Here is a 24,881-nt window from a genome sequence, read left to right as displayed (position 1 = left end):
AACAAAACATCCCCACTGTCCGCACGGAGCTTACTTTCTACAGAAGAAGGAAGAACAAGTTAAAAGGGGATACCGAATTTATATTGGAGAGGGAGAAAAGGCTCTCTGGGAAGTGAGAGTTAGCTGGAAGCCTGAAGGATAAATTAGGAGCTCTCCAGGCAACAAGAGAGGGAGAAGAGTGACCAGGACAAGACGCAGGGGTGGGGATGGGACGTGCTTCGTGTGCAGGTGCACTAGAAACCGGAAACAGCACGGGAGAGAGAAGAGGCTCTGCATTTTCAAACTGTTAGCCTCAGGACTGCATTATTTGTGTTCAGGAAAACCCGCCCTTTTTAGGTACACAGTTTGACAGATTTTCACAAACACGTCCAGCCGTGTAACCACCCCCTGGCCATCGACTCATAGCACACCTCCATCACCCCACAAAGTTCCCTTGTGCCCCTTTGGACTCGACTCCTTCCCCTCCTGCCAGCCCCTGGCAACCACTGATCTGCTTTCTGTCACTATAGCTTTGCCTTTTCCACATTATCAGAATGGAATCATGCCATAGATAGCCTTCTACACATAATGCTGTTGACATTCATCCATGAAGTTCTGCGTATCAGCAGTTCATTCTGTTTTATTACTGATTGTATGGATGTGCCACAGTTAGTTTATTCGATCACTAATTGGTGAACATTTGGGTTTGGGTTTTTTTTTTTTTTTTCTTTCTGGCTGTTATGAATAAAGTTTCTGGGAACATTCGTGTACAGGTCTGCGTGAAGGTATCTTTTTATTTCTCTAGGGTACATACCTGCGAGTGGAATTGCTGGATTCGTAGCAATGTCTGCACTTCCTAAGAAACTGCCAAACTCTTTTCCAAAGCGTCTGTAACATTTTGCATTCCCACCAGCAATGAGTGTGAATTCCAGCTGTTCTCATTCTTGCCAGAAGTTGACACTATCAGTTTTTCAAAATTGTTATTATTATTTTAGCCATTCCAGTAGGTGTGTGGTAATATCTCATCGTGGTTTTTTGTGCATTTCCCTAATGACTGACATCGTTGGACATATTTTCATATGCTTATTCGACATCTGTATCTCTTCTTTGGTGCAGTGAGCCTCAGAACTTTTAATTCACATTCTATTCTTTGTGAAAGTCCAAAATATTAAATAAATAAATAAATAAATAAATAAATAAATAAATAAATATTAAATATTAAAACTGGGGGGCTTCAGCAGTTTCACTGCTCCTCCTGTGTCCCAAGCCCTGACCTTTGAGAGGGCTCCTCAGAGCAACGATTGAATCCAGACTAGGATCTTGCTAGCTAGTCTCCAAAGATGACTCCCAAAGGAACCATGCCTTCCAGTAGCCAGGTCCTTGTGCACTCCCCTACCACACCAAATCTGGGCCATCCCTGTCACCAATAAAATGCAACAACAGTGCCTTCTAACTTCTGTGGCTAGATCAGAAGAAGCCACAAAGCTCCCACCTCAGCCTGGGAGAAGCCAGCTGCCATGTAAAATGGCTAGATATGCTCAAACCCCTAGCTATGAGAAAGCCCTCTCTAGCCATGTAGAGAGGGAGAGAGCATGGAGAGAGATGCCTGGCCAGCCATCAGCTATTCCAGCCATTCCAATCCAGGCACCAGACACGTGAGTAAAGGAAGCCATTTTAGATGTCCCATCCAGGCAAGCCTTTGGATGATTCCAGCCACAGCTGCCCTCTGACTACAACCCTACTAGAGCCCCTGAGTTAGGACTACCTACCCAAGTCAACCCTCAGAACCATGAAAGGTAATAATAGCTTGCTGTTCTAAGTCACTAAGTACTGAAGTGGTTTGTTACACAGCCTTAGCTAACTGGAACATGAATGATGCCCAGATTTGGGGTCTGGGAAAGGTGGTGGGGTCATCCCCAAGTAGAGGAATGAGAGAGAGAGAGAGCTGCTGGTTGTTGTCACGTTTCTTCCTTTTTCTTCTACATTCTCGTTCCCTGGATGTCATCTTATATCCTTACGCTGTCAGTGCCAGAAACGTGGGTGGCTACAAGAAAACGGAGACTGAGCAAGAAACAGGAACTGGGAAAGTCAGAGCAGATGCCAGGCCCAGGAACGAGCCCAACTCCAACGAAATAATAAGAACAGTGATTCCTTACAGTCCTTTACAGTTTCTAAAGCACCCTACAATGTGTTATCTTATTTGACCCTCACGCCAGCTAGGTGAGGGGGGCACTATTACTCCCATTTAACTGGAAGAAGAAACAGAAGTTCAGAAAGGGTAAGTGTGGTAGAGTACAGCCCCACTGCATCCACACTGGGAGTTTTTGTCGGGGTGAGAAAGAGAACTGGGACGAATTCAGAACTGGCTTGGAATGAGGAATAGGGGCAGTAAATCATTCAGTGTAAGAAGTTGGTAAAGGCAAAGTCAAGGCTTAATTATTTACTGAGACGCTAGACTAAGTTCTTGACACGGCTCATCTCATATACACTTCCTGATGGGAAATAAAATCACCATTCTCATTGTGTGCCAGGTCTCTGGCACCACCACTCAGAGCCATTGCTCCCAACACTCAGCCATTCTAACCCATCTTGTTTCTACAATATCATGGCCAATTCACAAGACACGGTTCCGTGGCTGGAACCTTGTGCCTGGATGATGAGCACAGGGTCCTCAGGGGCCTTCTTACCCATCCTGTGCACACTGGTGTCCTCACTGCCCTTGAGGCCATGGTGGACATGCCCTTTTTGTGCTTAGAAACCAGCAGGGGCTTCCAGTAGAACAGGTTCTTCATTAATCTATCCATTGTCCTGGCCCAAGGCTTAGGTCCACATCTGTTCCTAAGTGTAGGGATTCATTTATTCATATATTCAAAAAAATATTTTCAAATGCCTACTATGTGCCAAGCACTGCGTTAGGGAGGAGTGCATAGTGTACAATAAGATAGATACCTTCCTTGACTGCAAGGAGACTGTAATCTAGCCGGGTAAATAGACAAGTTCCCTGAAGGTACCAAACAGACTTGTAGAGAGCCATGGAATATACTGAAGAAGGAGTGACCTGACTTAAGAGTGAGGGGAAGAAGTAGGTGAATGAAAAAGGGAAAAATTGAGCGAAAGCAGCATAAGCAAAGGCCCCGAGGCAGAAAGGAGCACTGTATATGAAAGGAGAGGAGAAGAACTCCAAATGGGGCTTTAAAAGCAGACTAGATCATGTAGGATTTTGTAGGGTTTGTGAGGGATTCCAGTTTTGAAGTGGGCATAGGACATGTCGGAGCGGAGATGGCGATAAACGAGTTTTTTAATTAGTAATTTGACCTGTCTGCTGATTCCACTGGGACGTAGGGCCTCATCTCAAATAACCGGTTCCTAGATTTGGTCTCCCAATATGGAGCTTTTGCAACAACTTCTTGCAGATCTGTCTTGCACCCATCTCTCTGGCACTGGTGGAGGCCTGGTGGAACAGAGATAATTCATTGTCTACCCAACATCCACCTCCTCGTTCCTAAAAGAAGTCTGGTTGTGTGCAGGGGTCCTCCTTCCTCTTTGGGACGTATGTTTCAAAGAAGCAGACCCAGCCCCAGGGAAGACTCTTGGCTGACACAAGTTAGTATTGGTCAATGATCAGGAGAGGCAAAGGCATGTAAGGAGGAGCCCAATGGGAGGCTTGGGGGAAAGGTTTCTCACTCAAGAACACCCAGAGGAGAGGGTCTTTTCTTTTACTGGACACTGTGGTGTCTGGATAGGCTGACTGACTCTGGGGCAGCCCTTTTGTGACCCCGAGGGAAGCCATTCTGAGGACAAAATCAACACACTCAGCGTAGCAGCAAAAGACAGAAAGAACCTGGGTCCTTGATGGCATCATTGAGCCACAGCATGGGAGCTTATCCTCCCTCTCTGGAGGGAGCTCCTATTATGTGAGATAATGCATGTGTTTTTTTTTTTTTTCACCACTTCAGGCTGCCAAATTTGAGGTCTTCTGTTACTTCTGGTCCCAGGCAGCCCCTGCTCACAGCCTGTGCCACTGAGGCTGACCTCTGTCTATATCCACCGGTGCAGACCTCAGACTCTGAGAGCCTCTACTGCTGTACTCCTTTTACCTACCGGGACACTCACCTTGTTCATGATCCAGGTGTGGCACCATAGGCCTCCTTCCCTGTAGCCCCCAGAAATCCGGTTTTTGACCTCTTAGCATGTCTTGGACCTTGGATCCCTCAAATATAACTTGTACCTTTTTGCACTGCATCCATGCCCTGATAGCAGAGGATAAACACAGTCTTCTCAAGTCCTGGGTGTTCTCTAGCTGAGCCTTCCTTTGGTGCCCTGGCGTATTCAGCAAGCGATCAGACAGAAGGCTGCTCCACCCATTGAGCTTGGCAAGGACGTGATCAGGAAAGTGAGTCAAGGTCACACAGAGGTTGGGAAGATCAGGAGGCAATGTGGCGAGGGGGATTGCAAGGTGATGGTTTCAAACCAACAGCTCTGGAGGCAAGTCATGGAGGAAGCGAATGGGTAGAGCACAGTCTGGGTTTTAAAAATGGAACACGGTATGGCAGATCTGCCGGGCTGAAGGAGCTGGGCAGGGCTGGGCACCCCCTTTAAGTACCTAGCATCCCCATCCCCTCTCCCGTCAGTCCCTACCCAGTGCCTTGTGTCAATTTCAAAGTTCCCCTTCAGTAAACTACCTGGACTCTCTCTAGTTATAGTGGTTCAGACATTGACTCCAGGTCAACTCAACATCCAGACCACCTACTCCCGCACAAGGTGTTCGAAATGCCATGATGAGTAGTCAACAGCCCCAACCTCCTAGGGGCTCATTGTCATCAAAATCGTTTGCTCTCCTCGCACCGAATGTTGTGGAATCTATCCCCATGTCCCATCCCTAATGCCAGGGCATTTATCCTTTTCCCTCTGCATTCTCTTTTCCTTATGATTCTGCTGAATAATCACCTCTGCCAGGAAGTTTTCCCTGACTCTCACTATTGGGCACAACTTATGCCATCCCAACAACCCTTGGAAATTTCCTATTGAACTCTGTCCAGCTGGGATTAACACAGCATGTATCCTTTCAGCTTTCAGAGGGGTGTGTGTGTGTGTGTGTGTGTGTGTGTGTGTGTGTGTGTTGTTCATTCTAGCCAAGCGCCGCATCCCCCAGTGCATTGTCATCTGAATGCATTTGGAAGGCAGCCTGAACCGAGGCCCTCCTGCCCTTCACTCTCCCTTAAGCCCAGCCCTGCTTTTCTAGATGTGTCCCCTCAATGTTCTGCCAAGACCTCAGACTCATCACACCCAAAACTGTCCCTCCCAAACTACTTTCCCTCCTAGTCCCCTATTCTTGGTTGGAGCTACATCAGCTACCCAGACATCCCAAGTTAAGCCCCTCCCTGACCCACTCTCCAATGGACACACACACAAAAAACTCTTGGACTTCCCAGCTCCACGAGATCTTCATCCTGTAAACAGCTCACTGGGTCATATAACACAAATCCCACACTCCTACAAAGCTCATGCATGGTCAGCCATGCAAAAATAAAATCAGAAGCACACAGAGAGCTATGCAGAAACTTACCATCCTGCACAGCCACAGCAAGTCATGTATAATGATAAATACATGTACACGCTCACACATACACAGTCCTAGGCGACAAGCTCCTCCCCAGGAACATTCTGGGGAAATGAAACATGGTAAAGTCCAATCATCTTGAACCCAGACCCAGGCCCTGAACCCATAAATCCAACTGGGGGAGGAGGGCAGGCGTTGCCTTTCCCCCGTTCCTGACAGCCCATGATTTGTGCCTGCTCTGTGGACCCTGGTGCCATAATTCACCCGCAGCGCCCACAAGATGACTGTCCGGCCTGGCGTTTTGCCTGCCTTAAGCTCCAGGCTGCCTGTGCCTGTCCTCCTGGCCCCAGATCCAAGCTGTGTCAATAAGCTGGGGATGAGAGTGGAGGATAGAGATCACATAAGCCTCTGTCTCCCAGGAAAGAGGACCACAAGCTGTACCTACCACTCCCAACATCTTCCAGGATCCCCTACTTGGCCAGGAACTTCAGGACGAACTCCTCTCTGTGCCCAGACCCAGACCTCAGTCAAAATCCAAGCTGCCTTAAACAAATTGGCAAAGAGGATGCCAGCAGCCAGAATGTGGGTATAAGCACCGATGGTGAGAATCCAGGCTTCTTGCTGCACAGGCAACCTGGGAGCTACTGCTCTCATCACCCTGTCCTCCCTTTTCCCCACCTCCAAACACACACACAGACTGCCCTAGCTTTGGGGCTGCCATCCAGAGGACAGGATGACGCTCACCGCTAGGGCAGTGGCAGTGTGGATGAAGAAGATGGGATGAATTACTTCTATATTAATGTGGTAGTGTGGAGAGTCTGGGTGAGCGGCCGGAGTGGGTGACGGCGAGGAGGTAACAGGAGAGTAGGCTGACAAAGATCCCAAGTTACATGGCAATTTACTATTAACTCCAAAACAAGAAGGTCAGATTTTCTTCTTAACTGCTGAGAGCTAAGAGCAAGGCTGCACATGTAGAGCTTTCCGGAAAGGGCTCCAATAATAATGCGGGTCTGCCTCAACCCTGTAACATCCTGCCTCTGCCCATTAAGGGCGAGCGGGACCACAGTGAAGAGAGATTCCACAGGGATTCACTGCTAGCAGACTGGGGAATCTTGTCTGAACTGTTCTTTTGACCTATTGGCATCCCTTTCTGTCTTGGAACCTTGTTTATTTACCCTTTTCCCCTCTCTAGTCCTCACTGGGGGAAAGATCGAATAATCAAATTTGTTGTTGAGATAATTGACCGACCGTTTGGAAAACAATAAAGCTGGAGCCTTTACACAGAAATACATTCAAAAGGGTAAAAACATAAAGTGTAAAAAGATGAAACCACAGAAGCACTAAAGCAAAGTGTAAATATTGGTATTGTTTAAAGGAAAAGCGGTCTCTCTAAGCATGATATGAAATACAAAAGTTCTAAAGGAAAAGCTTGGCAGACTTGACCACATAAAAATCAAGTATTTATGAAAGACAAAAAATAAATAAGATGGAAGATCAAGATGAAGTAGAAAACCATAAGGAATATTATCTCTAATACGTACAAGAGGTCCCACAAATAGAAAAAAAAAAAAGATAAATATTCCAGTAGAGAAATGGACAAAGAATGTGATCAGACAATTCAAAAATGACATGTGAACGCCCATTAAGAACTGAGTATATGTTCTGGTTCAACAGTGATCAAAGAAATGCAAAAGAAAAAGAAGTATCAGTTGTCACCTATCAGGTGGACAAAAGTTTTTTTTTTAACTGATAAGGGTGTCTGTCATTGGCAACAGTGTGAGGAAAGGGGCGCTCTCTTCCCACCGTGTTCATGGATTAGAAGACTCACTAATTGTTAAGATGTCAATACTACCCAAAGCAATCTACAGAGTCAGTGTGATCCCTATCAAAATCCCAATGATCTTTTTTTTTTGTAGAGAAATAGAAAAAGCCATCCTAAAATTCATGTGGAATCTCAAGAGACCCTGAATAGCCAAAACCATCTGGAAAAAGAACAAAGCCGGAGGACTCATACTTACTGATTCCAAAACATATTAAAAAGCTACAGTACTCAAAACAGTGTGGTAGTAGCATAGAGACAGACGTATGGACCAATGGAATAGAAGAGAGAGCCCAGAAATAAATCCTCAAGTACACGGTCAAATAATTTTTGACAAGGGTGTCAAGACCATTCAGTGCGGAAAGGACAGTTTTTCCAAATATGGAGCTGGGAAAGCTGGATATCCACATGCAGAAGATGAAGTTGGGTCCTTACTCAACACTATGTATTCAAAAGTTAACTCAAAATGCGTCAAAGACCTCAAGGCAAGACTTAAAAAAGAATAAAGCTCTTAGAAGAAAGCACAGGGCAAAAACTTTACATTGGATCCAGCACATTATTTCTCAGGACACCAAAAGCACAAGTGAAGAAAGAAAAATTAGATAAATTGGACTTCATGAAAATTTAAACATTTTGTACTTCAAATGACACCATAAACAGAGTAAAAAGGCCACTCACAGATTGAGACAATATATTTGCAAAGTTTATATCCTCTAAGGGGTTAATATCTGAACTATGTAAAGAACTCCTACAACTCAACAGGAACAACAAAACAACCAAGTTAAGAAAATGGGCAAAGGACTTGAATAGACTTTTCTCCAAATAATACCCACAGATGGCTAACAAGCACATGAAAAGATGTGCAACAGTCATCATTAGGGAAATGCAAATCAAAACCACAATGAGATATGACCTTACACCCTTTAGAACGGCTACTATCAAAACACAACACAACAAAACAAAACAGAAAATAGCAAGTGTTGGTGAGGATGTGGAGAAATTGGAACCCGGGTACACTGTTGAGGAAATGTAAAATGGTGCTGCCACTACAGAAAACAGTGAAGCACTTCCTCAAAAAAATTAAAAATAGAATTACCATACGATCCAGCAATTCCACTTCTGGGTATATATCCAAAAGAATTGAAAGCAAGATCTTGAAAAAATATTTGTACACCCACGTTTGTAGTAGCGTTATTTACAATAGCTAAAATGTGAAAGCAACCCAAGTGTCCGTGGACAGACAGATGCATAAACAAAATATGGGCTATGCATACAATGAAATATTAGCTTTAAAATGGAAGGAAATTCTGGGGCGCCTGGGTGGCTCCGTCAGTTAAGCATCCAACTCTCGATTTCGCCTCAGGTCATGATCTCACGGTTCATGGGTTCAAGCCCGCATCAGGCTGTGCACGACAGTGAGGAGCCTGCGTGGGATTCTCTCTGCTGCTCCCCTACTTGCTCTCTCTCTCTCTCTCTCTCTCTCAAAAATAAATAAATAAACATTTAAAAAGGAAGGAAATTCTGACACAGGCTACAAAATGGATGAGCCTTAGGGGCGCCTGGGTGGCTCAGTCGGTTAAGCGTCCGACTTCGGCTCAGGTCACCATCTCGCGGTCCATGAGTCAGGCTCTGGGCTGATGGCTCAGAGCCTGGAGCCTGTTTCCGATTCTGTGTCTCCCTCTCTCTCTGCCCCTCCCCCGTTCATGCTCTGTCTCTCTCTGTCTCAAAAATAAATAAATGTTAAAAAAAAAAAAAATTAAAAAAAAAAACCAAAATGGATGAGCCTTAAGGGCATTATGCTAAGTGTAATAAACCAGTGAGAAAAAGACAAATATATGACCCCACTCCTATGAGGTAGTTAGCACGGTCAGAAACATAGAGGCAGGAATGAGAATGGCCATTGCAGGGGCTGGGGGGGAGGGGGGAGGGGAAATGGGAGTTAGTGTTTAATGGATACGGAGTTTCAGCTTTACAAGATGAAAGGATTTCTGGAGTTGAATGATAATGGTGGCTGCCCAAGAATGTACTAAATGCCACAGAACTATACGCTTAAAAATGGTTAATATGGTAAATTTTGTGTGTTATATATTTTACTACAATAAAAAAAAATTGAGGGAGAAAAGCTAAAAAAACCCAAAAAACAGAACAACAAAAACAACAACAAAACCCGAACAACACCTGGCCAGGGTGTCTATCGTTGGCAGTGGTGTAAGGAAAGGGACAATGGGGACAGGTTCAGTGTCTCTGGAGGCCAGTGGGCCAACGTACCCACCGCAGTCACTAATACACTCACTCCTTGTTACACACCAAGCATCGTTGTAAGTGCTCAGCATGTCATAATCCAAACAGTAATCCCACAAACTAAATCTTATTATTCTCTCCATTTTACAGATGAGGAAACTGAAGCCCAGAGCGGTTCAGTAATTTGCCGAAGGTCCCTTTGCTAGGAAATCGCAGATCGGGTATTGAATCCCAGGCATCCAGCTCTGCTTTGCCACATTATACCAAAATGTTAGTTGTGCAAACCCTTTGTCCTAGAAATTCCACTCCTGGGAATCCATCTTAAGGAGTTAATTAGGCAAGTGCACAGAGATATATACATATACATGGATGTGGTTCTTCATATCAAATATATCAGCAGGAAAATGGGAACATTATAAATGTCCGTCAGTAGGAGATCCATCGACTAAATTATGATAGGTCCATGAAACAGAATGCTATGTTACCATTAAAAGAGTATGAGTATATTTATATTCACTGATACAGAAAGATCTCAACAACATATTGTTGAGTGAAAAGCAGGTTGCAAAACAGCATGCGTAGTAAGATCCCATTTAGGTAAAATTATATGTATATCACTCAAGATCTGAGAGGGTGCTCAACAAACGCTAAAGGTTATTATCCTGAGATGGTGGGGATTTCGGGGAATTTTTATGTTCTCCTTTCCTCCTTTCTTGTATTGTTTGGATTTTGTACAGTGAGCATATCTTTGTAAACAGAAAAGGCAATTTAAGAAAAATGCGCCTCCTGGAATTGGCGTCTCTTTCTTTGTATCTCTCCACGCTTCATTCAGCCAACCTGCATTGAGCACCTACTATGTGTTAGGCCTCACACTGGGAGGAAAAACAGAGAAATGGACCCTGAGAAGGTTATCAGGGGCAGAGACAAGGGCACCTTGGGAAACATGGGGGAGAGAGGTGCATACAGTCTACTTGACTGAGGCAGAAACCAGTCCAGAAGCAGAAAGGCACCAAGAAGATGAACCAGTGAGGGGGAAGGATGAGAAGGTGCAGACACAGGTACTTGGTATGGGCGCCCTGTCTCGCTCCCAGGTTGGCTAATGCTGTCCTGTTAATGAAGTGAGTGATTAATAGCCAAGGGGATAGAGAGCTGGTATATGAGATTAATCCCAGTTAATGAATCCATTGTTAACGGCATTAAAAAGCAACGGGGGATGGGAAGGCAGCCTCCTCTCAGCACATCCAGGCCCGGCTGCCTCTGCAGGCAGCAGAGAGGAAGGCTTTGGCTTGCGTGATGGGGAGTAGTGCGGACAGGAAGAGACGAACACAGACCGCATACCTACTGTAAGGCTGGTGCCTTTTTATAGGCATTTCCTGCCAGTGCCCACTGAGCCTTAGGTGGGCAGCGTCAGTACCCACACCTCCCTGGGCCGTGGAAACGACAGCTTGCCCCGGTCCCCGGCTGCCGCGCCCTCGTCAGCCTGACTCCAGGCCAGGCCACACTCCCTTTCAGGGGCGGCTCACCGCCAAGGTCAGGGGAAGGGGATGGAGGGTGAGAAGTAGCCACTGGTCACCGGGGGCAGGAAGAGATAAAAATCTGCAAGAGTCAGGGCAGGAGGGGCCTTCGTGGGGCCAGAGAAAACACGGATGGCAGAAGGTGCTTGGAGGACAGCGGAGACCAGGGCTGAGGCGGCCTTTCAGTGCACTGCCTCTTTCCAAGGGACCCAGGTCTCAGGACTGCCCCGGGGGCAGATCATCAAAATGTCTATGTCTTGCTCTCCAGGCCGCCTCTCCCCTGCTTCCAGCTGACCGCCTAGAGCCGGGAGGGTGAATGGAGCCCCAGGGCTTCCCAGGGTGTAGAGATAACATGTCCTGAACCCCAGCTTGTCTAGGACCCATGCTGGAAGCAGAGAAGAGGCTCATCTGTCTGGCCCTCACAATAACCCTGAGTAGTGGGTGTTCTTATTCCCATTTTACAGATAAGGATACTAAGGTTCAAGGATGGACACTGTCTTGCCCAAGACCACACAGCAAGTTAGTGGCAGAGGCTGGATTTGAAATCAGTTCTACCTGGCTCCAAAATCTATGCCCTCACGGCAACTCTTCCTTCCCTGAGACCAGTAGTTCTCAAAGTACAGTGTCTACACCAGCAGCTGCGGCAGCTCCTGGGCCCCACCCCTGAGTCACCCAAGTGGGCCCAGCGTGTGTGTTTTAACAACCATGAATGACTCCGGGGGGATGCCGGTGAACCTTCTGAGTCCCCCGCTCTTCCAGCCCTACAAATGCTGAAGCACTCAGGGACCCTTCTCTCTGTCTACACTCTCTCTCTGGGTGATCTCATCCTATCCCCCGGCTTTAAACATTTATATGCTGACAACTTCCCAATTTATATCTTCAGTCCTGACATCGCCCGTGAACTCCCATCACATACATCCAGCTACCTACCTGACATCTCCATTTGGACGTCTCCGGGATCTCAAAATTAAAGTGAATCCTGATTGTCCCCAACACAGCTCCTCCCCCATCTCCCTCTTCTCAGAAAATGGCATCAACACTGACCCGGCTGCTCAGGCCCAAAGCTTTGGAGTCTTCCTTGACTCCTCTCTTAATCTCATGGCTTCTTGCATCTAATCCAATAGGAAATCCTGTTGGGTCTCTTTTTAAAATATATTTCAGATCTGACTCTGTTTACCACCTCTGCATCTGCCACTATGGTCCACACCGTCTTTCTCCTCTCACCAGGACTAGTATGGCCACATCCTAATTGACCCCCATACTCTCACTCATTCCCCCTACAGTCTTATCTATTCCCAGTGGCCAGAGCGATCCTTTTAAGGCATAAATCTGAGATTAGGCCACTTTTCTGGTCAAACCCCTCTAGTTCTCAACACGTGTAGAATTAAATCCATAGTCCTTGCTTGACCTCCAAAGTCTTATCCAATCTACACCCCTGTATCCCTCAATTCCCTCCATCCTCATCCACTCTCTCATCACACCTGCCCACCACACCACAACCACACCTGCTTCTTGTCCCACCTTGATTACCCCAAGCATGTCCCCACCTCAGGGCCTTTGCACCAGCTATTGCTCAGGTGTTCTTATGATTGCTTTATTCAGTCCTCTGCTTGAAGACAGAGCCACCTGCCTACCACTTCCTGTTGCTTACTCAGCTTTGTTTCCTGCACAGCACTCATTATCACCTGACATCATATCATAGATTTGTTTGCGTTGACGTCTATCTCTCCTACCAGGCTGTAAGCTCCGTGAGGACCGGGACTTTCCATTCGTTCGGCAACTGGAACATTGGATGGGAGCTGCTCAATCAGTGTTTGCTGAATGAATGAATTTCTCTGAACTTCTATTTCCCCACCCGTAAAAATGGGCATACTCACCCCATAAAGTACCTCTGAAGATTGAGTAAATATGTAAAATACATAGCTCATGATGGGCATAATGTGGATCCTAAATAAAGATTTCTTGTCATTTTTGGATCTTACCTTCCTTCCCATGCTTAAGAAGTCCTGCTGGCTCTGTATTTCCTATCACCTCGAGTGTGAGTGTTTCCCAGCTCAGGCTGGTCGAGGGTTGACCGCGGCTTGCCAAGGTACTGCAACCCAATCTGCCTTCTCCCTGAGCCCTGGAAGAAACTGACAATAAATTCCCATCTATCTGCTACTTTACAGTTTGCTCCAAACTGAGGTCAGTCTTCACATCCATCCACTGAGGTCCGTACCACTATGCCCATTTATAGATGGGGACACTGGACCCATAAGTGATTTGCCCAGGGTGGTAGGTAGCTCCAGGGCACGGCCAAGATGAGACTCGCCCCAGTCATAAAAGGCCAATTCTCCTGCTCTTTCTCCTACTTCAAGATTCCTCTCCCGTGGCACACGCCCTCACCTCCGACCTTTCCCTTGTGCCTGGACTGCCCTCTCTCTGCTCCAAATCCAGGGGTCCACTCTTGCTCTGAGATCCAACTGGCCTTCCTCCTCCTCCTCCTCCTGGAAGCCCTCCTGACATTCGTTCTCTCCTTCAAGCTTCTCAAGTACGGGATTCTGTACTTTCTTGCCCTCTTCTTTGAGCGTCTCTGGGTGTTTTCTCTCTTCAACCATAACAACAGTGACACCTAATTTTTGAATTACATTTGCCGTAAAGACAGATCAGAGAGACAGAAGAAAAAGTCGAAGTTCTCCTTCACTGGCCCCGGCCCAGTCTCATTCCTCCATGTGGGGTAACCACTGCCAACGGTCGGGCCTGACTGCTCGCAGTCCCCCTCCAGACATTTACACACCTATGCTTGCCCCCATGCCAATAGCTGGGGTCATATGGCAACCTGTTCTTCAACTGCATTTTTTGACTTAGCAATATGTCTTAGTGATTGTGCCATATCAGCACACGTACTCCCTTCGGAAGAGCTGTAAGGCGGTGGATGGGCCGTGATTCATTTCACCACGTCTCTCTTGCTGGACGTTGGGGTTGTTTCCAGGTTTGCACGGTCAGAGAGCCCCCTGCCCCCAGCAGTGCCGTGTGCACCGCCCGGAGCCCGCCGGCTTTTCCGTGGGAGGGAGAGCCAAGGGTGGGGTTGCAGGGGAGAGGCTGCCCCGTTCAAAGAGCCAGTGCCCCCCCCCCCAACCCACCCTGGCGGCCCATGCCCGACCCCGTGCTCGGCACCCACAAAGCCTTTCCACAGCTTCCATGGCACTATTTTATTTCTGCTCACAAGAGCCCTGCGAGGTAGTGACATTAGTACCATTTTACAGGCGAGGACTGGAATTCAGCCCATCCTGTCACTCTCCAGAGCTCGTGCTCAGCTCTGGGCCTGTGCCGACAAGACAGGTCCCCACATCCCAGGAGTGGTGATGGGGCGCGCACTCCAAGAGTCCCAGTGGGGTCGCGGGTGCCCGAGGAGCAAGGGGGTCGGGGTGCAGAGGTGAGGCGCTTGGTGGGGGCTCGACAGCCTGAGGAGGGGCTTTCTTCCCACCTCCTTCCGTGGCTCAGAGGAGCCTGGGCTCAGGCTGAGAAGCAGGGCTGCTAGGTTGCCATGGAAACGGAGGGTTCCTCTCTCCCTCACAGCAGGAATCACGGTGATTGGGGGTGGGGGGTGGGAGGAGGATGTTTCCCTGGCAGCACCGTGGGTTGGGGCTAGGAGGCCGGTCACTCCTCCCCTCCTCCTCCCTCCTTTGCCCCTCCCCACCCACTGTTGAGGCCAGCAGCCAGCAGGGGAGGCCAATGGGGGTGCTGGCCTAGACCAGGAAAGAAGACTGTCAGTTGGTGGTGGTGGGGTGAGGTGGGGAGTCAGGGGATCCTGAAGGAAGCTACAGATGGTCCCTCCTTTTAGACACCGCCTCACCTACCAGGGCCCCCTACCCAGGTGTTCTTACAGGACAGAGCCAGGGCTCCTCTCACACCCAGAGAGTCACAGGTCAACCCCACTCACCAGCCCAGCCCGCGCTGATCCCAGGCACACGTGCACATGAACTCTTTACACACACACACACACACACACACACACACACACACACACACACCCCAAACCACGCACATGCAGAGTCATGCACTGATAACGCTCATACGTTGACAGGTTCTCATGCACACTCATTCACACACAGTCACACCCACACATGCAAACCACATGCACCTGCTACCTGATGAACGCATGTGATCACATATTCAAGCACGCATGCAAACACGCATCCTCTCTCTGCCTCTGTGACTGATTGTCAGTCTTGGAAGCGCCTTCCCTTCTTCGTCACATCTTCTCCTGCTCACTACCCCCCTCTGCTAGGTCTCCCCCCATCTCCCCCAACCCTCAGCCTGTCCTTGGCAGGAGCCCTGCCCTCTGGGCTCAGCCCTGGAAGGAGACGCTGTCATTTCCAAGGGAGCAGATTCTCAGACACAGACAGCACGCAGCCTTGAAAAAGCAGGAAGGGTTGGGGGAAGGGGGTGTGCAATGTCAAGTTTGATACCCCACCTACCTCCCTCTCCTTCCAGATGATACTCCTGCCTTATCCTGGCTGGATTTAAGAGCAGCAAAATTTACCCCCCTCCCTAAACAAAATAAACAAAACCTCCTACAGGCTTGCCACAGGAAGTAAAATTGTGAATATCCGAATAACCACGGTTAATAATAATAGGCAGCTAAGTGGCTATTGAGGGCTTGAGTACTAAGTACTGTGCTAGGTTCACGGTCGCACTTATTCCTCATATCAACCTCTCAGGCAGGGGATAGTATTTCCCTTTCGCAGAGAAGGAAACTAAAGCTTAGAGAGCCCCTGTAACTTGCAGGTGATGGAGATAGGTCTGCCAGACTCCAAGCATTCCCAACCAAGGGACCACTCCCCTTGTACCACCAGGGCTCCGTGCACTGAGGTGCTGCCCTGTGCAAGGGCACTTGGACAGGAGATCCAGGCTGTCAGCTGGGTGACTGGCACAGACAGCAGACACCTGCTGGTCAGAACTAAATACTAGACACCCTTCTCCTTAGGGTCCTTTGGTCCTTCTCTGTCTTCCACTCAGGAAACTTGCAGAGTTGTCTCCAGGCCCTGGAACCACTGCTCTGTGTCCAGACTCTTTTCAGTCTCTCCTCTTTAAGTCACTAGCTTGCTCATCCCACCCCCACCCCCCCCCCACCCCACCCCAAGCTGCAAATCAGTTCTTTTGCAGACAATTCTTCTAGTTCCATTTCCCCTCTGGTCTGCTCCAGCCAGGCCCACAGAACTGTTAGGCATGAATACAATGGCTCATCAAGGTGTTAGGCTAAACACAACTTAGTTAATTTCTAAGAGGAATTCTGTTCTCAGTTGCTATTTTTCTCTCTCTGCTACACTGTGATTATATCCCCCTAGCTTTTTAAAGGTAAAATGTTGCTTTAAGTACACTTACTTGACAAAATTTTAAGTCGCCAAATTCTATGAGTTCCCCAATTTTTGTTTAAATAATGGGGTCTGGGAACTACGGATTGCCTACTGATCTAATCCAACCCCTTATTTTCAGATTGGAAAAAAATGAATCCAAGAAAAAAGGCGTGACGTGTCAAAAAAAATTGTCTGTGAGCTGCACAGACTCTGGGGTCAAAAGATCTGGTTTAAAGCCAACCCAGCCACTGTGTGAGCACACATGGGGAAGTCAGTAGACCGAAGAGCGCTTCAGTTTCCTCATCTGTATAATGGGCTGATCTGAGAATCAAATAAGACACTACAAGATTCATCATGTTGAGACTATAAAATGCTATCTGGCATTAACCATCACACAACATCCAAAACTGAAGCCAGAATCCAGGCTTCCTGACCCGTGTTCTGTTATTCCTCCCTGCCGTGGGATGTTCAAGTGGGACAAGGACAGGCTTGGATTCAGAGACCTGGGTCAAACCCCAGCTCCTCCATTCACTAGCTCTGCAGTGGTCCTTCATCTGAAAACAGGGCATTATAATACTTCAGCCTTGGGTGACAGGGTTAACGGGGTTAATATTCAGGAGGGGGCCCCTGTAGTGCCTAGCATGTGCCTGCCTGACAGTGAGTGTTTTCTCCCCTCCCCCTCGGATTTTCCTCCAGCTGTCATTCTCTGAATTTCTTCAGTGGTGACCAATCTCTTGCTTCCTTTGAAGGAACATTTGATTTTGGAAAGAGCCCAAGGTCACTAAGAGGCTCGTCTGGCCGGGGAGTCAGACAGTTAGTAATTCAGCCCAGGAGGGAACACCCTTTGGATGTGCAGATGGGTTTCAGCTCTGCAGGGAGGAGGAAGGCTTTCTCCTTCAGAGCCTGCGGAAGGAGGCCAGTCTTGCTGAGGGGCCTGCCTTTCCACTTTGCGGGGCCTCTTCTGGAGGCTGTGGAAGGAAGCAGGTCTGCACCTCCCAGGGCAGCCATCATGTATTGGCAGCTCAGAGTGGGTGGCTGTGGCCTCTGGGACTGCCTCTCATCCTTGCCAAGCAGATATCAGAGCCAGAATGACACATCATCTAGTCCACTCCCCGTGTTTTTAAATGAAAGACCTGAAACCCTCCCCTCCCCTCCCCTACCTGTACTCTGATGGACAGAAGTGAAGCTTCAAGTGTAACTCAGAAGGTCCGAGCTACAAACTGACCTTGGTGATACCCAGCCCACCCCTCTCTTTCTTTTCCCACTGCACTTTACGGATAAGGACACGGAAGGCAGGGAGAAAAGAGCCATGTGCCCTGGGCACATGTTCCTAAGGTAATGACAAAGCTGCTGGAACACCCAGTGTACCCTTTAGCCTGTGTTCTTCTGCTGCCCAGAGAACCACTCTTCATATGAGGAGCTAATGACTGCTCTCCCAGCCTTTCCTGAGAGCATCCAGTGAAGTGGAGGAGGAGGGCCAACCCAGGAAGAAATGCTGAGAGGCAAGAAGGCCACCCAAGGGGGTGGCACTTCATGCTGTCATCAAGTGCTCTGTATTTAATCAGCAGAGGGACCAGCTGGGCAGCAGTTCCGTCCCTGAGTCCCAGGGTGACCAAGCAAGCCTCCTCCTCTCCACCCTGCAGCTCCCTCATCTGGAAAAGAAAATAGATGCTGCACTGCATACACCTTGGCCCTTCATTCCATGACCCCAAGGACCACAGCCCGTAAGTTTCCACAGTAGGGTCTGATAGAGGGGCCTGGGTGCCCTGCTCTACTAACTCCCATGGCGCCCACTGGAGGATAAGCAGGGTCACCGGCTGCAGAATTCAACCTCAAACACCCACTTTACTGGTTTCCAGTATCATCTTTACCCGCAGTGTCCCCCAAATCTTCTGACCCCCTTTGGCAGCAGCTGCTGGGTTCAGCCTAGGAAAACTGCGCCACCTAGGGGCATATGGCCTCCACTGCAGGTTGGTAGGAAGGAAAATTAGATCTAGGGGTTCCTTCCCCTGCCAGAGCGGGCTCCTGACCTTCTCTGTCCTCACTACAACCTTGAGAACGGCAGGTCAGGAATTTCAAAGAGGAGGGAACTGAGAAGGTCAAGCAGCAACAACGTGGCAGAATCCAAACCAGAGTTCAGGCCTCCAGATTCTAGCACCTTTTTCTGCCTTTTCCTCCCCTGTTCCAAGGTTGTCTCTTCGTGGAGTGATACCTAACACTTAAGAGATGAGTAAGTCTTCAACAACCACTCTTTAGTGGGGCATAAATAATCCTAAATTGCTGTGAAATGTATTTTTTGTCTGTTTCAACAAGGATTTGGGGGGACATGGGGACTTGCTATGGGCTGTGGAGTGGCCCTAGCTGAAATACCAGGGGCTGGGACAGACTGGGGGTCAAGTCCTGGCTCTATCAAAGGCTCAGCTGGGCCATTCCCATCCCCCATCTGAGAGAAGTCTCTGAACTACGTGAAAAGCAGGATTGACTTTTTTTTTTTAATGTTTACTTATTTTTGAGAGAGAGAGAGAGAGAGAGCAGGGGAGGGGCAGAGAGAGAGAAGGAGACACAGAATCTGAAGTGGGCTCCAGGCTGTCAGCATAGAGCCCAATGTGGGGCTTGAACTCACAAACCACGAGATCATGACCTGAGCCGAAGCATATGCTTAACCGACTGAGCCACCCAGGAGCCCCCAGGATTGACTTTTTTATATTGGGTTCTTGGGAGAACAAAGTAAGAGAAATACCGGATACGTGGCCAGTCTCAGCAGGTCAGTCAGAGCAACCCTGTCCCTCCTGCATCCAGAACCCACCACTGGCCTCTGGACCCAAAGGAAGAGCCAAAGTCCCTAGGGTGGCCTTGAGGTCACTGGGAGTTGCCTCCCCCACCTCCCTTACCATGCTCCCCCTTCTCCACCCCCAACCTCACTTCCCCACCCTGCCACCAGCCCCCTACCCTGGCCTCCTCCCTGTTCCTAAACATCTGGGTATGGTGTTTGCTGTTCCCCAGTTTGGAGTAACATTGGCATCAGTGCCTTTGGGTTTTTACTCAAATGTCAGCTTCCAGAGGGGGTCTTCCCTTCAACACACACCCCCCGCCCCACAACCTGCACGGTTTTGATTTCTCTCCTTTCACATTTGTTACCATCTAACATACTATCTACAGGTACCTCACTTCTCTTGTTTATTGTCTCTCTCCTGTTCTGTGTGTTCACTGCTGAGTTCTTGGCACAGAGTCAGGGCTCAATAAATATTTGTTACATGTGCGGGTGACAATTCAAATAATACTTTTCAAAGGAAAGAAAAAGCCAGAACACCAACCCTCGAGGTCCCTTGGCAACTCAGAAAATCATTAACATGCATGAGACTTCTGTCTATAAAATTGTCTCCTGTGACGTTTGAGCGTTATCCCTAGGACGCTATGAGGAGTGGGGCAAATGGCGGCCGTGCCTACATTGAGGATCAGGAAGCAGAGACCCTGCAGGAGGGCGGCCTTGTGTCGGGGTCACACAGCTGCTGAAGGGTAGAGCTGGGGGAACCCCATCTCCGGGCCCAGAGGCTGCAGAGTTTTGTCCTTCCCACGTTTCAGCGGCTTCTGTGGAGCAGGGAACCTGGAAATGCTCACACTAGAGCACTTGGTTGAAGGATTGTTCTTAGCATAAGCACAGTACTTAAGTGGCCACCCAGCCAGCTTTCAGAGGGCCATCCCAAGGGAAGAGCAGAGCCTTTCTTAACATGCGTGAAAGCTTATTGGGCACCAACTCTACGGCAAGGCCGTGAGACCCGCCCTGGGTAGAGAAAGCCAGATTGCTCAAACCAGTGTGGCTAGCTTCCTAGAGCAGAAGCCACTTCTGGCAGGGGAGTCAGGGGAGTGGACGGATTTGGAGAGCAGCAGTCAGTGTCCAGGAGGGAAGCACTGGGGCAGGGCACAAGGATTCTGAGCTGGAAACCCAACTCCACTGGGAACTTGCCGTACAACCGTGGCCTTGCCACCGTCGGGTCCAGCTTCCCAGAAGCCTCTCCTGTGTTCTGTCCCCCCCATGCTCACCTCGGGCACGGCCTGCAGCACACTGCACTGATGTGTCAGCCTAAGCCAGAGGTTCTTAACCAGGGGGAGTTTGTCCCCCAATGGGACATTTGGCAACGTCTGGAGACATGGTCTGGTTGTCATGATTGAGGGGATGTTACTGGCAATTAGCAGGGAGAGAGCAGCAATGCTGCTACATATCCCCCCTATAATGCATAGCCTCCCTAGAGAATCATCTGGCCCCAAGTGTCAAGAGAGCCAGGGTGGACAAACCTTGCTCTAGACTGTGAGTTCTCAGAGGGGTAATTAATGTCAGATTATTCTCGGCAGGCCTAGGGCACAGCGTGGCATGTATAAGGCCACCTGTTTGCTGACCGATGGGGGCCGGACGAGAGACCTCTGTGTCCCCATGACTCTACCCTGCCGGCACCCCCCATCCCTGCCTTCTCATTGGCAGGGCTGATGGAGCTGGGGTTGGAGGTCAGAAGGAGTCCCCAGGAGAAGGGGGCCAGTTCAAAGGTTCACAGACCCCCAGCTCTGCCCCAGTCATACGTGTCTTAGAACCAGCACCAGGTTTCAGAGTCAGACCAGCTCAGGTTTAAGTCTTAGCTTCCTACGCACTCCCTGTGCCTTTGGGTGAGTCACCTGCCCCCTCTCCCTCGCCTGGAAACCAAGAGCACAGACTCTGGCCTGCCCCTGCCGGACTTTTGTGAATATATGCAAGGTGCTGGACTGGCATGAAAAGAGAGTTTCCTGTTGAAGGTGACGAGTTGGCTGGTTTCAGTTGGGAGAATCATGGGTTTCAAGGGCCCAGCTAGAAACGACACTTCCTGGAGAATCTCTGCTTACCACGGCCCCAGTCAACTAGACCACCTGGGTTACCAGAGAAGCAGGATCGAGCCTACATCAGCAACAAGCCAGCCCCAACATGATGACTAGAGATGACGTGTGGGGTACCGAAGCAGCCCCTTGAGAACAGGGCCATGTCTACCGTGTTCAAGGGCACATGCCTGGTGCTCACCATCATATGATGTCTGGCGCCTTGTAGAGCAGATACATAGTCATGTTGCTCTTGATGGAGCCCCTACTGTGTCTGGGCCCTGTCCTGGCCTTGTGTGTAATCCCATTTAATCTCCTTAACAGCCCTGCCAGGGGGGACTATACCCCACATTCATAGAGGAGCTGAGGTCCACAGGTGAAGCATCATGCCCAGGGTCACATAGCTCACAGGTGGCAGCTCTGGGATTTGAGCCCAGGTCAGCCTCTTACCAAAGCCCACCACCTTTCTGCCAAATCACCCTATATCCCCTCTTTCCAGGGGTCAGAAGCTCTTTTGAGAAGCAGTTCCTACGGCCCAAAGGGACTCCATGTTGCCCTGTGGAGAGAAACCAGGAGCCAGCTAGGATTCTTTTTCTTCCATCCCCACCCCCAGTCCTAGCCAGTATGGGGGAGTCACTGGAGCTGGGAGAGACTTCAGCAAGCACCTATCACCATTCTGGGCATAGCCTCTGGAATCAAGGTCCAGGAACTTTCCCTTCTCATCAGCAACCTCTGAACCCTATTCCAGAACCTTGGGGATGCACATAACAATGTGTTCAACCGTGCACCTCCATCTGACAGTTCCTATCCTGTCTCCTGCCAGTGTCTTTAAATACCTAGCGTTCCACCTCCCAGGACAACATGCTCTTGATAGAACCCGCTGGCACCCTCAGGCCTCTGTGTCTGTGCATACGCTGCTCTCTCTACCTGGGAATGCCTTTCCCGGTCCTGTCAGCCAAGCAAATTCTTCTCAGTCTGGGCTGGTTTACCCAAAAGACATAGCAGGAATCGGGCTGCAGGCCTGAAACACTTTTAGGGACCCATGAAAATGTTTTCATTTCTTTTAAAATCAGAAGAAGAAAAAATAAACTTTCAGGTCAAAGAAAATGTTTTAATATGTAACGTCAATAATTTGCCTTTATACTAGTGTGGCTGCAAAATATATTTTCATGTATATTTCTGTTGTTTTTTTAAATATACTTTAGGGGCGCCTGGGTGGCTCAGTCTATTAAGGGTCTGACTTTGGCTCAGGTCATGATCTCACAGCTAGTGGGTTCGAGCCCCGCATCAGGCTCTGCACTGGCAGCATGGAGCCTGCTTGGGATTCAGTCTCCCTCTCTCTCTCTCTGCCCTCCCCAACTCACGCTGTCTCAGTCTCTCTCAAAATAAATAAATAAACTTTACATATACTTTAAAATTTCCTCCGTGTGCATCATTTGCACACCTAATTTTAACAATGTACGTGTGCATGCATGCATTTGTGCATGCATGTGCGTGTATGTGTATGTGTGCGTGTGCGTGTGTGTGTGTGTGTGTGTGTGTGTGTGTGTGTGTAGGAAGGGGCCCATAAAGGCAAAAGTGTCTAGGACCACAAAAGTCATAATATAGGCCTGTCCTCCACCTTCAAACCCAGCTGTTGAGTCACTTCCTCTAAGAAATTGTACCACGAGCACACCCCCAACAGAACTGTCTCTCCTCTGTGTCCCCTCTATCCGTTTGCCCTGCTTAGCAGATGGTATTAGGATCATTTGCTAACCTGTTTTTCCATTAGGTGGTGAGCTTAATAAGGGAAGGGTCCAGCACATCGTAGGTCTCGGCAGAGGTTACCGAGTACCTTGAGTTCAGCTCAAGTTCCTTCGATACCAGTAAGGAACAGGGGCCCCACGTCCTTGGGTCCCCGACAATGTACATAGCCAAGCTGCCTCTAACCATGTATTCATTCAGATAGGGCCATTACCTTCAGGACACTGTCCCAGGCAGCAGTAAAGAAAACAATTATGGTTCTGCCCTCGTAGGCCTTATATCTGACAGCCCCTCCCCCGCCAGTCTCTATCCCTGAAACTCTGCCACCATTTCCCCACCCTGTCCCACGATGCTCCCCTTGGCGGAGGGGCAGGGAGAGAAAACACTGATACCGCAGCCCTCGTCCCCCACCTGCCCCAGCCCCTCAGAGCCCACCACCTTTCCCAAGAGACTGCATCCCTCCTTCTGGGCCCTCCTGGAAGGTGACTACCCCAGCTCCTGCGTGCTCATTAATTTCACGCTCTGTCTCCTGCGTGACTGACCTACTTTCTGCTCTTTCCCCACGTGGCTGCCCAGTAGTGCTGGGTCTCTCCACACCTGGGGCTGGGTTTCCCTCAGCCTCTCCCCCTCCCTGCAGCCGGGTGTCCCCTCCCGAGGCTCCGACCCTCCTTACCCCCACCCCAGAGCAAAGCCATCCCCCCACCCCGGGGAAGGCAGGAGCTGGGGTCTACTGCACAGACAGCACTGGATTCAGATCTTAGCCCTGTCCCTCCCAGTCTCAGGGTCCTGAGCCTAGCCTTGTTTCCTCCTCTATATGCGAATCCACCGGCAGGGTGGTTGTGACAAGACAGCAGCTGCAAATGTACGCTCATCACAAGAGCAGACTCAAACCTAGCCTTTGTCCCAGCCCCCTCTGCGGACCCCCGTCCCAGCTGGAACTCCAACCTTTCTAAAGGCGCCTGCTACATCCCCCTCTGCTGGCAGAGGCACCCCAGGCTTCCTGGCCAAGCCCCTTTCTCTGCTCCCAGCCTCCTTGGAGGCCAAGCCGGCTGTGCTCCCTGGCCTCCCCACCCCCCACGCTCCCCCCCACACTGAGGCCTGTATTTCTTCAGGCGGATTTGAGGCAGGGCTTTTAATTGGTAATCCTCATTTGGCATTCATCACAGAGACTTACATCTGGGCTTTTCTGGGAGAGCCCCAATGTCAAGAATCCTGCTTTCCCATTCCCATGACCGCACGGTGGAATAATAAGAATAATGGCTAACATTCCCTGTGGACCGCTCCAGGACAGGCCCTGCTCTCAGGACTCGACATGAGTCCACTTCTTTACTCCTCACGAAGATTCTGTAAAGTAGGTGCGTCCATTTTGCAGTCGAGGGAACTGAGGCACAGAGACGGGAAGAAACTTGCCCAGGGTGGTGGGGCTGGGATCAGAACCAAGGCAGACTGGCCCCAGAGCCCAGCCCTAAGCCATTACTGGGGTAGCCAGACTGCAGACTATTCTTGCACTTGGAACTGGCTTGAAAATCCCTTGGTCAAAAAAATGTCCCCCAGACACTGTTTGTGACTTTCTGTGCTGCAAATGGGACGGTTCTCTTCTCCCAGGGAGGAGTGAATGGCAGAATCGAAGCTTCTAGAACTCTGTGCTCGTTCTAGTACATTGGGCTGGAACCAGGGAGCTGTGAGTTCCATGCATACGTCTGGAAGCCCAGTGCCTATGCCAGTGTCCAGGTGGCCAGATCGCATGGTGGCCTTGCATGAAGGGTGTGTGCTGAGTGCATGGGGTACACGGGGCCCATCTAATCCACTTGGAAGCCGTGAGGATGGTCAAGGGCACTGCATCAGGA

The 24,881-nt window shown here is 49.4% G+C and overlaps 1 long non-coding RNA gene across 1 annotated transcript in view; it reads right to left on the bottom strand.

The window, feature by feature from the left end:
- The window catches only part of LOC122227245, a 44,509-nt gene extending 31,282 nt beyond the window's left edge, over positions 1-13,227 (bottom strand). The window contains exon 1 of the long non-coding RNA XR_006205937.1: positions 13,096-13,227. This is a non-coding gene — a long non-coding RNA (uncharacterized LOC122227245). The remainder of the gene's footprint in view (positions 1-13,095) is intronic.
- Between the last annotated feature and the right edge of the window lie 11,654 nt (positions 13,228-24,881).

The sequence above is a fragment of the Panthera leo genome, chromosome C1 (genome assembly GCF_018350215.1).
Source record: "Panthera leo isolate Ple1 chromosome C1, P.leo_Ple1_pat1.1, whole genome shotgun sequence".
Lineage (NCBI taxonomy): Eukaryota > Metazoa > Chordata > Mammalia > Carnivora > Felidae > Panthera > Panthera leo.
This window is presented reverse-complemented; position numbering and strand designations above follow the sequence as displayed.